An 18,280-nucleotide genomic window follows, 5' to 3' on the forward strand; every position below is an offset into this window, starting at 1 on the left:
GAGTATAAGGTCACATTACTAGCTCAGACCTACTACTTTAGCCTACTGGTTGGGTGTTTTGCCTTGAGAGCGAAAGGTCGCCAAATCGCGCCCCAGCTCGGACAGAGTATACTTCATTACTCCTTCCTATTACATTGTGTAATTAGTTGAACACGGAGTTCCTAAATCCTAACATTACAGTCCTTGTTATGAACGAAAATATTTTCCGCGAAATCTATTTATTATGTTAAAATAGGAATTTAATTGATAATTTACAATTTAGCTAGACATCAAGCATCGATATCAACGCGTTACAAGGCTGTGTCCGCGAACCACGCCCACATGCATTTAATTGGGACGAATATGTAGCTAAATGGCTCCCTTGTATTAGTGATATATTGGTAAAAGTGTTTGTTTGAGGTTTACATATCGTAGTATGTACTTATGTAAAATTTCACGTTGTGTGTTATACGGAAGTTGTGGTAATAGGATAAATAGAGGAACCAAATCCGAGCGCATATCGCCGGAACGATAAAAGGCCAAGCGCACCGAATGTTTACAGAGAGGCAGGCGTATCAGTGAACAGCGGTGTAAACAATTAGCTATCAAAATATATGGAGGCCGTATTAATGCGAGATCTTAATTCAATCTTTGTGTTCTTCTATCAGTGTGTATGGTTTAAATTATCTCTCAAAAATCTGGGAAGACTGCAGTCGCTTTCATCGTGCAGTTTGGTAACTCTTCGGTGTAAGGAGATTGGAAAAGTGTGTCGGAATACCCAGAAATATATCTGCGAGTCCGATATCTATACTTGAAATGAATTATTCAATTAATGCAATGTCAATTTCTTGATGTCAGTGCAATTTCAGATGTAAACAAAGGGCTCCACAAACAGACTCTCAGCCGAACGGGTGCGGCTGTTTGCCCGTGGCGGCGAGAATAACCGCCCATTCCTCCCGCCGGACCTGCTTAATGCCACCAGGGGACGTGGGTGGTCTTATCCGCCGTGGTAAACATATATGTATTTTTTTTATTTTATTGTTATAGTGATTTTTAGGTTGATTATACTCGTATTAAAATACCACTCTGTTACGGCTGTCAATCAAGGATTTATAAGACGATTAAATGTTATATGGGAGCTTAGAAGGAACTCTAGTATCCTGTATCAGTCGTTTGTCACGAGAGTTAAGACACGCATGCTCTGAGGCTGATATAACAGACTCGGTCTTTGCCTTTTGTAATATATCCTGTTGTGGGCGGGGTCGCTTAATGCCAGTTGGCCGATTTCATTTACATTAAAAAAAATGAAAAAAAAAGATAACGAACGTGATTTAAAATGTTTTCAATATTAAAAAAACCCAACTTTCTACCATATTTTATATTTCAAGTTTTACAATGTATATGATATTAATTAAGATATAGGGCATATTGTACAGGTCCCTGGAAACATGGTAACTTTACAGTTATTCTCTCTACGAGAAATTCCAAGACAGACAGAAAAAAATGCTGCTTATAAGCGTATTTATGTTTCGAATTGTAATTGTCAAATCGCGTCAGAGATAGGAACATCATCTCCAGGCTTGGAATATCAAATAAACCGAAGCCATGTTTGCAATAAATTGTTTAAAAAGTGTTCCAATGTATTTTTTTGAGTCCGTATTTTTCGCTAACAGGAAGTAGACAGGAGTAACAAAAATTGGAAATTGGAAGACCAATCATTTGAGATGAAATTACGATATGTGCTATGGAGCCCGTGACATAATTCTAAACAAATATCAGGTCATTTCAGTTGTGGTGAAATAAGTAATTTCAAAGTAATTTGAAATTTTTTTTTTTTTTTTCATTTTTCGTTCTATTTATTTTTTCTTGTTAAAGAGATTAGTAACACAAGCAACGTCACAGTTATAAACTAAGCTAAAATTCAACTTTAAATGCTGACAGAATTCTATTATCTGATTATTATTATTATTAAGTGTGAACAATATATATTCTTGATGATAATGTCGATGTAGCTTAATTGTGACCAGTCCTTTTGATTTTTTGCAATAAAAATATGTTTAAACTAAATATATATTCTATAAGGTAGATTGTCACAGCGCTCTTTGATGTGAAGAATTCTAATTTAATAGGATTTTTCGGGTTGGATTTAATTCTCCATTTTGTTTAGTGAAGTTCTATAGATATAACCGCCAGAGGTTTAATGTCCTTTGAAGCTACACAGGCAAAAGTGCCACACATGTGCCACATGCGTAAAACGCATGAAAATCATATGAAATTTACATGCGTGGTTAAGCAGAAAAGAGCACGCGCGTAAATCGTGCGTTGACTTCATATGAATATCATGCGTAATACGCATGTGTCTCGTGTGTAAATTTCGACATGCGTGGATCATGCGTAGCTACATGCGTAAATTATGCGTATCATATGCGTTAAACGCATGTAAAATCTGTCATGCGAGAATCGTGCGAATCAATACGCATGTGGAGGAGACGAAAAGAGCTACGTGCGTATCTCATATGTAAATTACGTGTGTAATATGCATGAAAAGAGCACATGCGTAAATCACATGTCCTCTGAGAAAGTCTTGAATTGTTCTAGAATTTCTTCAGAAATGTACTAGATCATTCTCAAACAATTCTATTACAACTCAGAATGTGTCATGTCAGGGTCCGCAGTGGCCGAGTGGTTAATGTGTCCCAACATTGTTCCATTATAACCTTCACTTCTGGATTGTGAGTTTGAAAACCACATTGGACAATTGCCAGGTACTGATCATAGATCTTTGGTTTATCTCAGGTACTCAGGCTTTCCTCTATACATTCAACACCTGACATCCCTTTAATGGCTGTAAACAAAATAAAGCAAACCAAACAGAACAATGTCAGATGCCCAATGGGCATTTTATCTTAAAGTCTAATCAATAATAACAAGATGAAAATTTGTCATTTAGAATCAAAAATATAATTCATTTAATACTTGCTCATGTAAAGTAAATCCATACAAAACCAAGTTGCACTATAGTTTAGAATGTCAGTTTATCTTATGGTAAGAAAGATCAATACACATATATATAAATATTAAAAACCACTATCCATGTCCTTGGCCTTTGCATTACTGGTATAACTTGTATAGAGGAAAACATCACTTTTTCAACAAGACGGAGATACTGTTGTCTTATTCATATTGTTTGCCTCTCCAACATCATTACTTCTAGTTCCAGAAATCACTTTTGCTGCTTGGAGATATTTATGCAGAATCATATGATATACAGTTCCTTGAATCTTTTTCCTTGAAGCTTAACACTGTTGACATGGGTTTCAAAACTGCCGAGCCTTGCCTGCTGTGACTGACTGACTGTCCATTTGCCGAAAGCAGAAAACAGTTTCACTATGTTGCAGATCTGTCTTTCAGCTTCTCCAGATGTCCACCTTTGTTGAAGTTTCTGTAAACAAAATTAAAAGAAAAAAGTAATCAAAATTGGTTTTTCATGGTACATTCACACATGATGAACTATATTTAATTATGAGATGATAATCAAAATCTCAATAATATGACTACATTACTTTTCAAAATTAACTAGAACTGTCGCCAAGATGGCTGACTTATACCCCCGCAATCTGCAATGGTCGAAATGGAAGGCTTAATAAGATAACCCAGTAATATAGTGACCAGTTGCCATAGCAACCACATTTAAAAAAAACAGAAAAAAAAAGAAAAAAGTGGCATGCACATCTACACATGTTCCTCTATATTTGTGAAAAGTTTCATTGAAATCGGCACTTTGGTTTAGGAGGAGTTGTCTGGACAAACTTAAAGTTATGGTTCTTATCAGAAAACCTGTTTATAGTGACCAGTTGCCATAGCAACCATAATCTTGAGAAAAATAAAGTGGCATGCACATCTACACATGTTCCTCTATATTTGTGTGAAGTTTCATTGAAATCGGCCCATCAGTTTAGGAGGAGTTGCCCGGACAAAATGCGTCTACAGACGGACGGACAACCTGATTCCAGTATACCCCCCCCCCCCCCCTAACTTCGTTGCGGGGGTATAATTATTTTAGAGAATTAATCACTGAATCATTGCAATGACAGTGTCATATACAGCTTTATGAGCAGAGGTTAAATGCCTTCCCTATATAAAATAAAGTAAATTTTACCCCTTCTCAATGAAGACGCTTGACCCCAGGGTTATGAAATTTACAATTTTGGTAAAGGACCTCAAGACCTTTCCATCTACGTCTTTGATACAAAGAGTATTTGATTTCAGCTTATCTGGGAGTGGAGAAAAAGATTTTCAAAATTTCAGTCAATTTGACCCTTTTTGACCTGCCCCTCAGGCTTCTCTGTTGTGAGTTTGAAACCCAAGTGGGGTAGCTACTTGGCACTGACCATGCAGATCAGTGGATCCCTCGGATTAAACACTGGGTTTTCCAGCGTTCCTTCTCCTCCAAACCCGGTACATCCTTAAATGATATTGGCTTTCAACAGGGCGTAAAAAGAAACCAAACTGACCTGGACGTTGGAAAAGTCAAAGTCAGTGCTTACACATTGATGTTTCATATTTATTATAGAAAATTTATAAAAATTATCACATTTCTTTATGAGCTTGACATGAAGGTAACAGTGATTAAACAAACAGCAGTTGGTTAAGTGTCCAAATAAATAAGTATTTTTCAAAGATTATTATGAAGTTACAAGACATGTGTGATTACCTAGACTTGAAGCTGACAGGAGTTCTTACAGCTGGTGTCCCTCTAGGAGCTGGATGTTGAAGATATCTAAAACAAAGAAAACAAAATAGTTTTCAGAAAATAAAAACATAAATTCAGCTTCATTTAATCATTGATATCAATTTGTTTGCAAACTGTATGAATAAATAAATGTTTTTAACCTCTTATATGGTAGCAGTACGTGTATACCACAGGGGCTTGGCACGATTTTCCAAATGATAGTCCATATATATAATATGTATATAGTATCGATACTATATACATATATATATGGACTATCATTTGGAAAATCGTGCCAAGCCCCTGTGGTGTATACCAGTTTTAATAAAATATCTAACAATTGCAGTTGTATCAAATAAGTGAACAAGAGGCCCATGGGCCTTAACGGTCACCTGAGATTTGAAATATTTCAGTTAATTTAATTGACCATTCTTGGCCCCATCCATCAGCCCCAAGGGGTCAGTCAGTACCAATATGTGCATACCATCAACTGCTATCCCAAGCTGATAATGTTAACGAAATAAGAATGAATTCCAATAGAAATCAAACAAATCATAGTCAAAAATGTGATTTCCCTATATAAACTATAATAAAATTTACCCCCTCCCAAGGGGTAGATGTGTGACCACAGTGTCATGAAATTCATAATTTTAATTAAGCACCATAAGCCCCTTCCAACTATGAAGAGTATTTGATTCTACCTTATTTAGTTATTTGGGTTTTGAGAAGAGGATGTTTGAAATTTTTTGTCAATTTGACCCTTTTTAGCCCCGCTTATCTGCCCCTGGGGGTCAGTCAGGGCCAACATGTGTATACCATCAAACTGCCATCACAAGCTAATAATGTTAACCAAGTTAGAATGAATTCCAATAGAAATCAAACAAATTATAGTCAAAAATGTTATTTCCCTATATAAACTAATGTAAAATTTACCCCCTCCCGAGGGGCAAAATGTGAGACCCCTGGGTCATGAAATTCATAATTTTGGTAAAGCACCATAAGACCCTTCCATCTATGAAGAGTATTTGATTCCAACATATCTGAGAGTATATAACTATATAGAGAAGAATATTTTTGAAGTTGCAGTCATTTTGACCCTTTTTAGCCCCATACCTCAGGCCCCTGGGGGGTGGGGACCATATAATTCACAATTTCGTTGACCTTTAGCCAGATTTCATTGAATTTGGTTCAGGGGTTTTGGAGAAGAAGTCAAAAATGTAAATTGTTTACGGACGCATGACGGACAACGACGGGCAAAAGGCGATAAGAATACCAGGTCACTTGAAATTGAGAGAATAGTTCTGCAATATGAAATGAAAACCATATTTTGTGAAAACTTTTAAAATATTTCAATTTAGTTTTTCTCAAGAGGGAAATAAACTGCGCTCTGAGGCCTGGAATTGAATGCCCTTTCTGATGTAAATATTTGTCCATTGCAGTGATGGCCACATACATTGTGAACTTTTTACATTAGTCCCTGTGCAACTAAGCCAACTATATTTTACCTGTGTGCAGATGACATTTCAAAGAATTGTGATAATTTATTCCTGGTCATTGTTCGAATTTGTCAAATAATTTTCTGTAATACCTTTGTAAATAGATGAAATCAACTTGAATTCAAAAGTGTACAAAAATGTACATGGTTCCTCACCCAAAATAACTGAATATGACTTAATTGAAAATATTTTACTATCAACTTAGCTTTCTCCACATTGATTTCTTTGTACATGGCAAAAGATATAATTTGACTCTGTCCAAAGATATAGTCTCAATCAAGGTCACGTCAGAGACTTCAAAACAAATAATTTCAAATTGTTAGCATTTGCATATGATGTAATCATGTTTCATTAAAAATTTGAATAAAAAGTCTAATTTGAAAAAAAAAAAAAATGTTGATAATGTGAGATTCATGAAGCAAATCATTTGAATAGTTAAATTTGATCTTTCAAAATTATTCCCATCACACAACACAGGCTGAAGTTATTCAATATTTCATTTCGAAATCAATTTCAAATCTTGAAATTTTCTTATTTAAACAATCATTATGACCAGGGACATATCCCTGATATCATGTATTGTAGTGACAGGACCTGATGCATGAGGAACTTTCCAGCTTGCAGTGTACATGTCATTTCAATAGTTCTACAAATACATGTAATTGAATGATATAAGTTCAGAAAAAAATTATGCAAACAAATTAAGAAATGATGCAGTTCTCTTGTTTGATTCAAAAATATAAAGACAATGCTTTAAAATTTATTCCAAAGAAAGATGTTAAAGTAAAAAAAAACTTCAGTGAAATTCCCAAAGGTATAAAGAATGTAAATTCACCACTTCCAAAAACCAACCTATAGCCGTATACCCGTTATTAGTACACATTGTTCACGTCCAGGAAAATTAAATAGGCCTATAAATCTACAGTCTGAGGTACAATTTGCCTCTGGGCAGCAAACTATGTACAATTTACCTGTAAAACGGACCTGTTGGAACTACATCGTTTTCCTTTCCCACTCATTCAATATATATCATAGTATGACGTGTCACTCTTACATTTTATGTAACAGATTATGACGTGTCACTCTCATGAATGTAGGATGGTTGTTCAAGCCAATTTTAAAATCATAAATTCAAATGTTTAAACTTTTAAAAAATGACATAAGGCCAACTGCAGTTAGTGTACATGAAAGCTTGATAAGAATTTGCTTAACTCATACATGAAAATTATATTAATCTATGGATGTAAAAGTTCAAGGAGTAGCAGTGTGCAGCCAGCTGGGATCGAACCAGCGACCCCGGCTTACTGGTCCACTGAGCTAAAGGGAGATTCCCCCTAGCTGGAAGCTATAGTAGAAGGCGACCATACAACTATGTACAGTATTTACAATTAAAACCCGGCCTGCTACAGTGATATACATGTACATATTGACTTGACTTCTAATTATACTCTTTACATATACTTCCATTACAGTATCAGAGATATAAAGTAATAGTAATCATGATATCATTAAGAATAGTTAACTCATAAATGTATATTTGAGTATCAATTAGTGGTTTTAAATGTGAAGTTGACTAAAATTTTTCTACTCCAAATATAAAAATGTGTTTGAAGAATATTATTTTGACCATTTACTGTACATTTTTGAGTGTTGTAACAAGCTTTTATACTACTATATCATAAATATTTATTTCCCTATTTGGAGAAATGCATGAAATTGAAATATAGATTATTTATATTAAGTTAAAAATGCCAGGTTCAAAGTCTGCATGCATAAAGGACGCTTTATATATTAGTTATTAGGTAGAGTTAAATTGATGGAAATGAGCATGACTATGAGTCGCATAAATTTCACATCTTCGGAGTTCTTATTCTATGGCAACCCAGCTGGGATACCTGGGACAATCATATCATTTCAAAAGTGTAAGATAGCTAGTCATAAGCTTAAGTCTGTACCGGTTTACTTTATGAGCTTGGTAAAGGTAAGGTGTGATGACCAGTTTCCATCTAACAATTAAGGGGATCTTTATCTAGTTTATATGACCATGTACACCTGTCCAGATCTTCACACCTTATAAGGTAAACTTTGAAGGAGGGGTCATTATTGGGGTCAGTGTAAGTCACACCCTTGTGACCTGGAAGTGTGGGTGTGTAGGGGGGGGGGGGGGGGGGGGGGGGGGGGGGATTATTTCTTATATAACTGGCATAAGAACTCCATGTATGACCTTGATTTAATGAGGCAGGAATAACATGAAAACAAATCAAAGTACTGAAAGTACTGTAGGAGGCGTTAGTCAGATGTAAAAGGAGATATTTGAAATAAAGCAAGAATACAAATTAAACTGATATCAACATGACTAAACATTTCCACTTAAATGTGTCAAACCAACCGGACATAATGGTTTTCACAGTCCTGATGAATGTAATGGTTTAGACTGTTCCGATGTACATAATGGTTTTAACCATCTGAAAAGTTGCAAACCTACTTCTAAAAGAAGTTAAACATTTCTTATTTCAATCAAACCTTTACTTAAAAAGTCAAACATTTTAAATTTTTTCAAATCAACGTCTACTTAGGTACATGTCATTAACATTCATACTTTAAACCATCTTTTATACTTAAGTAGTTCAAAATTTGCATTTATGTGTTTAAAACAAACTTATATTGTATAGGCCTGGGTATTAGAAATGACGAAACAATAAGATATGCATTTCGATAAGTTATAGCAATACACGATATGTATTGAAAATACAGGGAGTGTCTGCTACTTTTTTGTTGAAAGTGTACAATGTCTTTCAATATCTTGTAAACAAAATTGTTTATTCCTTTCTATTTTGATCTTAGAATAATATCAAAATTAGATTGACAGCTTTTAAAAGTTATTACACTTTTTTTTAACAAAGACCTCATTTTTAAGGACAATTATTTCAAAATTAGATATCAATTCCATCTATTTTAATAGATCCAATGTCAATATTAACAATAAACTGTGATTTGTTGCTTTTTAATTTACCACCAAGATGTAGATAATAGCCTAGTAGCTATAGGTACTGTATATAAATATACAGCGTTTTACATGCAAAATATTGAAGAAAACTTTCATATTTGATATCAATTCAATACGATTGTATAAGTCCCTTGGGGTGGGGAAAGAACCCTGGGCCTATTTTTACATCAGGATTGTGTAAAAATGTCAATTTAGCGAAATTGACCTATTTTGGTCCCATCCTTCAGCCCCCGGGAGGTTAACCCCAACATTCGTACAATTTTGAATACCCACCCCATAACCATGCTACCATACAAATGTAGGTTTTATACCAAATTGTGCAATTAATCCATGAAATGAAATTGACTTTGGGTACAACCCCATAGGGATTGCTACCACACCAATGTGAGTTATATCCATAACTTAGTTTCAGAGAAACCAATTGACCCCTTTTGACCCTGCCCCCCGGGGATCAACCCCACCATTTTTACAATTTTGAATCCCTACCCAAAAGGATGCTACCAGTCAAGTATGAGCTATATCGATTGCTTAGTTTCAAAGAAGAAGTTATTTATGTCAATTGAGCCAAATTGACCCCTTTTGAGCCAACAATTGAATTGCAGTTTAAGGATAATTTTTGATTTTGGCAAGAAAACATTCTTTAAAGGGCATGTCTGCATCATTTTTAATAATTTGCCATTGAAACTTCGCACACACCTTCATAAGAGCCGGTTCTTTAAAATGTGAATGAAGGTCAAGGTCAGAGAGATAAACTCAATATTTGTAGCCAGTTACACATGTTACATGTATCTGTTTGCCAAATATCCAGCCTTCATGTGTATGTGCAGTTTTGGGTCATTTTTTCATTTTGGTAGGAATTTCTTTTTAAAAGTGCCATATCTGCGTCATTTTGATTATTTGACCTTGATACATTGCACACACCTTTAAAAGGGCCGATTCTTTAAAATGTGACCCAAATTAATAATTTTGAAAGAACTTTGAATTTTCTTCATCATTTGACCCCGTGACCTTAAATGAAGGTCAAGGTCAAATATAAGTATAACATTTGTAGCCAGCCATACGTTATCGATGCGCCAAACATCAAGCCTTCATGTGTATATTATAGATAAAAGAGCAGAAACCTTTATTCTGCAATTTTGGATTATTTTTTAATTTTGGCTGGGGGAATGCGACACATAGGGGGCCATGAAATTAACAATTTTGATAAAATAGCTTAAGAACCTTTTGTACACCATTCTGAGATATCTTGGTCTTAAGAAGAAGACCGACGCATGACGACAGATCAAATTATAATGGTGTATATTATGAGCTGAATGTCAAAGGATTGTAAACTCTACAAATTGTATCATATTATCAGGCAGTCAGCCTAACTGTATGTTTCATATCTACCATATTAGAAGTTTGATGTTTTGTACGATATATATATATACTTAATTTTTACACATACATTAAAGGAGTTAGCTACTTTCATAAATTAAGATGTTTTTTCTAGAGTTTACTAGGCCGGATGAAATATGATCATGAGCAATCAGTATGGTCAATATGAGATTTGATAAAATGCCTCTCGTAGTCAACCACTCATGATCACTAAACTTCTTTTTGTAGGAGTCAATATTATATGTAGGAGAATTAAACTCTTGCGATGTCTGTTGCACACAAGTACAAAGAAATACATTATCACTTAAGCCGAAAAAATTCACACTTAAGTAGCAATAACACATAATAGTCAAAAACCCAATATATGTGATCAGTGATAAGAAACAGTACTTATAAGCATTTTTGGCAATTTATCCTGAAACAGCTATATAGCCTTCCATATTTGACATCCCACAGATTGTTGCTTGTATATATATAGTTTTAAAGGTCAACATTGGAAAAAACCTAAATGGTTATACATGAATTCATAATAAATAGAATTATTGACAAAAAAGTTTCATTTATTTTCACACTTTCTGGAGACCAATAAGGAGATTGATGATCATTTTGAGGGATTTGTTCGTGACATGAAAATCAAACATTTTTAATTAAATTTCAAAAGCAAATATAGATTTATTTTGAAAGTTATGAGGAATATTGATATTTGAGAAAGTCTTATATTATATGGATTTGATATATCGATTGCCAATAGATATACATGTATTTATCATTTTTCATGAAAACAACAAAAAGTTATATTACATGAAAACATTTGAAAAGGTTGAATCGTGAGCTGAATAATATATAAATAAGACAAGCTGGTTCAATAATAATTTAGCATTTTCATATATATTACGAGTGCGAGTAGCTACTGCAGTAAACCTTATCACAAAAGCCCAGATTATGTATATTGTCTCTGTCGGGGAAGGTACAGCACAAATGACCACCACGACAGATATGTGCCAGTTTTCTTAGTTTTAAAAAATAAACGATCGAATTCCATCACGCCATCACCGATCACGTTAGGTCTACCGATTCATAGATTTGAAACACAGGGACTTCGATCAGTTATCGCAGTAATCCGAAGGGTTCTGGTGTTGATATCGCTGATTAAAGTCTGCATATAGTATATAGGAAGATCGTCAGAAAATTCGGACTATAATCGCAGTAGATATTGTGATTTTGTGGTCTGGCCAGGCTTGAACAACTTATCGTAAACAGTTTCGTCCTAAATAAACAAACGCTTATTTCAGTGGGTCAACAAACAGATTTAAACTTTGTAAGCAACTTGCCTTTAATTCATGTTTATAGATATTAATTTCTAGCGACAAACATCACACTTTGATGCTTCGTGTGAAGCCCGTGTCCACGTGCCTCCATTTTGACAGAGTGCTCGCTCACGAAAACAGACGGAACACGTGATCGCTAAATATCGGACCAAATCTGATAAAATCTCGTGAACAAACTACCAAGTTGTAAACAAAAGAAATGTTGTTAGCCAAAACCTGGAGGGTATTATGAAAATCGGGAATTTGTTTGCGCTTGGTTGTTATGCCGTCTTTATTTACTAGTAGTTAAACAAGTGTCCTCTGTAAGGTAACGTCAGAATCTCGCAGTTATCTCCCTTCAAACAGTATTTTCGATACAGTATAGATTTGCAAAAATCGATGCAGGTGTAGATATTTACAAGACATTATTCTTATTGTTTATTCAAAATAGTTCCTGAAATGTTCACAACATTATAAGCATAGTTAATACATTTCTGTGCACATCTACTTTGAATGACGGACTACAATGACGTGCCTCATACTTGGAACTAATAGTATAAGCGAATCATTACCCCTAGTTATAGAAATTACCACCAGAGGTCTCAAATTCCGGGCTTCCGCCGAAGAGAAATTTTTACTGAATATACCTTTTTTCATGTAATAGCACTTTATTTGTAGTCTTGATAGTTTTCATAAATGTATATATAGTTCAACTACATCATATATGAACCGAAAGAAACTACAAAATGAACTGTGAAAGGAAATATAACGAAAATGAAAGTGAGAGATTGTGACGTCACAACTCGTAGGTGATTGTAATATGGCAGGCGTAAACGCCTCCATAAAAATTACATTAACAAAATAATAAGATGATAGGCCTATACTGTATACTTTAAGATAAGTTACATGTTTTATGAGTAGTATACATATGTATATCTATGCGAGCGGTTATAAATCAAAATGTATTTCAATATTCTGCTCGTTCACGAGAAAATGTCCGTGAGCACACGTGCGGTTTTCTGTACATTTGTGACCTCAATCTGGCGATTCCCGTTGATATTTTTAGACGTAAACAATCACTGAGAAAGCTAGCCACAAAAAAAACTAAACCGGCTAGGCCTATCGAAATCTAAAATTAATTAAATTTGGAGAAAAAAGTATTACTACAGTAAATATAAAATAAACGGGATCTGTTCTTCGTGCATATTTAGCGCCGCCTGTTTACATCAATGTCAACAAACAAGTTTACTTACAAGTTACAGTCAGCGGTACTGGTACTGCCGATGAGCTCGAGGCTACGGGACTTTGCTTGACATTCTGAACGCTGGGTTGATTATTTTTTGCACGCGTGCTTGTGCAAAGCAACATACAATCATGACAAAACATCCATATCTTGGAATATCGTCTCTGATATTCAGATATTGTAAGAAATACTGGCAGTGACAGTAAAATACAACACAGAACTTCAATGAGACAGGCGCAGCAACAAACTTGGTGACGTCACTGGCGACGTAACATCCGGAGAAGACCCTACTGAAAAAAACAACACACAAACGAATTTCACTTACCTATCTGTTATCTTTGTCCGCCTCGTTGGTTACGTGAAGGGAAAAGGATTCGCCGTGAATCACAGATATGTTCTCCGCCACGGACTGCGCTAGCGATTGTAATTCTGATTCTGTCCAATTTGGTTTTCCGCTTTGTAAGTGACAGTACGACTAACCACCCGAATCCAAACGCAATGGATCGAAAAGACCACATATCATTTATTGTGTTTCTTCTTACTTAGTTTAAATTAATGAAACTGAGCATATTATTTCCCAAAACCTGTTATTCAATTCAAAAAATTACTATCTATTAATTATAAGCGGTAAAATATATGAAAATAAATGTTGACATTGTATTTTTTTCTTTTCGCTCCATCGGGTACTGATTAGGGTAATTAGGCCGCCCCGCCGGTAGCAATATGGCGTCGAGTCAAGTATGAAATTTTCACTAGCGTAAGCGAGGGTCTATGCGGACGAATTAAAACACCTAGATGGGACTAAATATGTGTTCTGAGGTAAATAAATATCTCATTTATCTATATATGTAAGCTAGGTGTTATGTCACACCCGATTTTATTGTATTTGCACCAAATTCTTAGCGACACCAAATTGTTTTCATATCTAGATCTAGTGGTGCGCTCTGGCCCTGCACCAGATACAGTGCGTGGACGTGATGCAGGTATCCGTTTCTAGTGGTTTTCGCGATATTTGTCTCAATATATGTGCAGCCTGGCTATGGATCATGGTTACTGCCGTAATATTTATCAAATGAAACAGCCGATGATATTTAAATGTACTTTGCATAATTTTAGGCCTATATCAAAGTATATGTTAACTGATTTATGTGCATATTTTGTCGATGTCTTTATGATCATTAAGTGTCGATTGTCAATTTATAATAAAAGATGTAAACACCTTCATTTAACAAGATTTCAAGATTTTTATAGATACACTCAGACACATGTGTAACATGAGGACATTTGTGACAAACAATAGAAATAAGCATGAGCAACAAGAGCAATTATATAGCTACTGTTAATTAAAAAAATGGTATCATTATGCATTCATGGCTTCTTTAGTCTAACTTAGTCAAATTTACATTGGTGTATACCAGAAATGTTCTACTATATTGACCTGGTAATCTTGATTATTTGAATTTATTTAGAAAAAGAAATACATATGTACAGTACTGTATATATGTATTCATGTTTCTTAATCTATACCATTTGAGTGAAGTTATGTATAAGTCTTGAAATTTGTTTTCAAGTTTAAAAGAATTTGTTCAAATAGTATACATTGTTCATTTTTTTCTGGTTAATGTGAAATTTAAAACAATTAAAAGATCTCACTTGAAAATCAGTCCTTATTTATATGAAAAGTGATAAAAAACCCACATAAGCATTAGAATAGACTGTAAGTGCTGAAAGAATGAAAATAAATGAAAATAGAAAATAAAAATGAATGAAAAACAACAAAATATTTGTTTACGCATGATTCTGATGCTTAAAATCTTTAATGTGATACACGCATGTAAATTTCACATGTATCTCGCATGTAGCAACAAAACATGCGATTCTCATGCGTGTCAAGTAGACATGTAAATCGCATGATAATCGCATGTGGATGACATGAACTTTTCATGCGAAAATCATGCGTGTGGAAAATCATATGATATACGCATGAAAATCGTGTGAAAATCGCATGAAAAATGCTACGCATGTGGCACATGTGTGGCACTTTTGCCTGTGTACTGTCTATTCACGAAAATTACCACCTAGATAAAATTAAATGATATGTGTCCTAAAAGAAGTTGACATGATATGACCCTGTCCACTTGAACATGAAATAAAACCCAGAAAACCCAAGCTAAGTACAATTATTGCAATATTTGCCAAGCTGGGTATACATGTCTTCCATGTTATATTTTTGAGACGATGATTATAAATTATAAACCAACATCAACAGAATTCCGGAATGAAGATTTCATGGTTTATTAAATTAAATATTGAGAAATGTCAAAACAGAAAAAAAATAGGTAATATTAATTCAGATAGAAAACAACAGCAAGAATGTGTAACCATAACCGATATCATTAAGACACACAACCATAAAAACCTTAGATGTCATCACCATTGACAAAATAAATAAATGAATAAATAAATACACTGTCAATAAATGAATAAATGAATAAATAAATAAATATATATCAGTGATCAAGTTAGCCATGCAGTCTCTAAAGATAAGAGAATGCTTGAATGCTCTTTAAAAATTCTCTCTTTTGAAAATTGTCACGTTCATAACCTTTCTTTAATTCGTTGCAACTCCATCTCCAAATTTGTTCGTTAAATGGCGCACATCAATCCAGCTGAGGACGTACAAGGGGGAACACAACAGCTCACGAACTTCCGGAATATATCTTATTCAGAAACACAGAAATCAATCGAGCCATGGATCTGAAATATAAGTGTTTGGGAGCGGATATACATGTACAAGAATGTAGTTGAAACGCACGTGACATAATTATCTACGCGATGTTCCGGAAGTGTAACTTAGGGACTTGATTCTTTAAAAAAAAAAAAATTCTTTTCCAAAGCAACAATGCAAACTTCAGTAATTTAATTGCCTTTCTGTAGAAGTGATTTACATATATGATTACTGCAGAAAAATAAATATAAATTAGATAGACCATGTCTTTAAATCAAATTCATCAGTTTAAACAACTATCTTTAGTATTTTAATGGTGTTACACTAATTTAGCGATAATTAGCAATATTACTTTTAAAAATCCGTTAACCTTCTACCGAATATATTCCAGCCTCCCAATATACACAGACTCACTACAAACATGTGTCTGGATGGCAATACAGCTGTAAATTAACGTTAAACAATACCAAAGAGAACCGAACTTATCGATGATGGCTTTGGAATACAAATTAGAGATACTCACAAGTGAACAGAATCCCAATTATAACTCAAATCCGACAAACGGGAGTAAACAAAAAACAAAAATCCCAAAATACTCTAGATTGGCATGGAGACCTTTGATAATGACAAGGATGATAAGACCAGCTGCTCCGGAAGAGTAAGCGTTTTCTCCTTTATCGATGACATACGCAATATAAATCTAGGTCAAATCCAGGCTGTGTCATTTGAAACTCATTTCCTCAAAATGACAGCCAAATACTAAGTTCGTATGATTGGCTATATCATTGTAAATATATTTCATTAGTTATTATAGAATGGAGATCGTCTTTATAAATTGAAATGGTGGTCATGATTAACTTGTCGCTAATCACCCAAAATATTGACAAAAGAATATCTAAATAATTCAATTCTAGTTTTAAACCTGGTTGTTACTATCAGGAAGGTGTCTGTCAGTGATCACTATTAGTTGGATCTTGTGCAAGTCTACATAAAATATATTTCATTATTGAATGGTCGTTTTCGTTGATCATATCATAGAAGAATATTTCTCAATAAATTGTACAACAATTTTTTTTTTTTTGACGATATCAGTGATTTTTCTTAAAATTGAAGTGCGGATTTAGACCGTGTGAAATAATACAAAAAAAAAGAAGAAAAAAAAACACACAAGTACAATTGTTTGTTCGTCGAATTCATGTGCAAATGAAGCCGATAGTATTAAGCAGTTAAGATATGAGTCCAATTTAAGTAAAAATTAAAATGTTTATGTATACGCGAACACCAGAAGTTCGAAATAGCTTTCCCCGAATTTACACGTTAAGGTCTCTTCTTCAAATTTTAGATTTTAGGAAAGACACGCAAGATATAAGCAACTTTCAGGAATTGGGAGATCGATACAGTTGAGCCAAAATAAACTATACTGCATCACCATACAACTGTTTCGTCCTTTTAAGACTCCTCAGTGATGCTAATGGCCTGAAGTAATAATAGAAGCAAACCAAACAAGAAATATCTGAAATATCTTTAAAAAAGATAAACGGCATAGTTTTAATGCTGGCGGTTATAATGTAAAACTGCCGGTGAAATAAATCAACGAACTAATGTGTTTCAGCACGGATAACAAAATTATATCAGTTTGAATCATTTCTGGTGATAATAAGACTGCATTTGAGTCAGAGAATATAATTTTACCAATGTGTCATTTGAAATGATACATCCACTTATTCAGCTTGCATTCAATGTTAACTTTCGTTCGTTTTTAAACGCATATCTGTATTTTGCATTTACCGCAACATTGACCAATCACATACTTCATCTTGACCAGTAACGCCACCTGTCGCGTCATATCCGGGACCAAAAGAATATTATACGGCTATGCCGAAAAAGGTCAAAAGAAATGTTAAAATCTGGATGGAGTAGTGCAAACGGCACATTTTTTTCAATATATTTAGTAATTTTAGATATAGGGTTTCAACAGAACAATAGGTATATGTGTATGATTTTATAAACAGGTTACGATTACACCAAGGGACTAAAAAATCTACCAGTTGTGTCTGCACCTGCAGTATATTTATGTTCCGTATATATATCAAAACAAGTCCAATACAATCAGAATAGAACAATACACAAACAGCCATACCAAACATATCGTAAAATATCTGTGTATAGTGAGATATATGACATTATATTCATCCAGAAAGTTCTGTTGTTGGATATGACGAACTGTAGTTAAAACATCGCTTATCTTCTGTTTAATCATGAATATAAAACTTGTTATGTTAATATTTTATTTTATTTTATATTATTTAATATTTTATGATGAAAAATGTTAGATTGCTTTGGAACACAACTTATCTGACTTATTGGAAAGTAGAAGATTTAATGATTGTTACAAACGTTTCAGTGAACCG

General features: G+C 34.2%; 1 long non-coding RNA gene across 1 annotated transcript; it reads right to left on the reverse strand.

Moving 5' to 3' along the window:
• Window positions 1-2,917: 2,917 nt before the first annotated feature.
• Window positions 2,918-13,376, reverse strand: LOC117337958. The gene is made up of 3 exons (XR_004534925.1): window positions 13,152-13,376; window positions 4,694-4,759; window positions 2,918-3,421 (listed from the first exon to the last, which is right to left on the reverse strand). It is a non-coding gene; the product is annotated as an uncharacterized LOC117337958 (long non-coding RNA).
• Between the last annotated feature and the right edge of the window lie 4,904 nt (window positions 13,377-18,280).

The sequence above is a fragment of the Pecten maximus genome, chromosome 11, assembly GCF_902652985.1.
Source record: "Pecten maximus chromosome 11, xPecMax1.1, whole genome shotgun sequence".
NCBI lineage: Eukaryota > Metazoa > Mollusca > Bivalvia > Pectinida > Pectinidae > Pecten > Pecten maximus.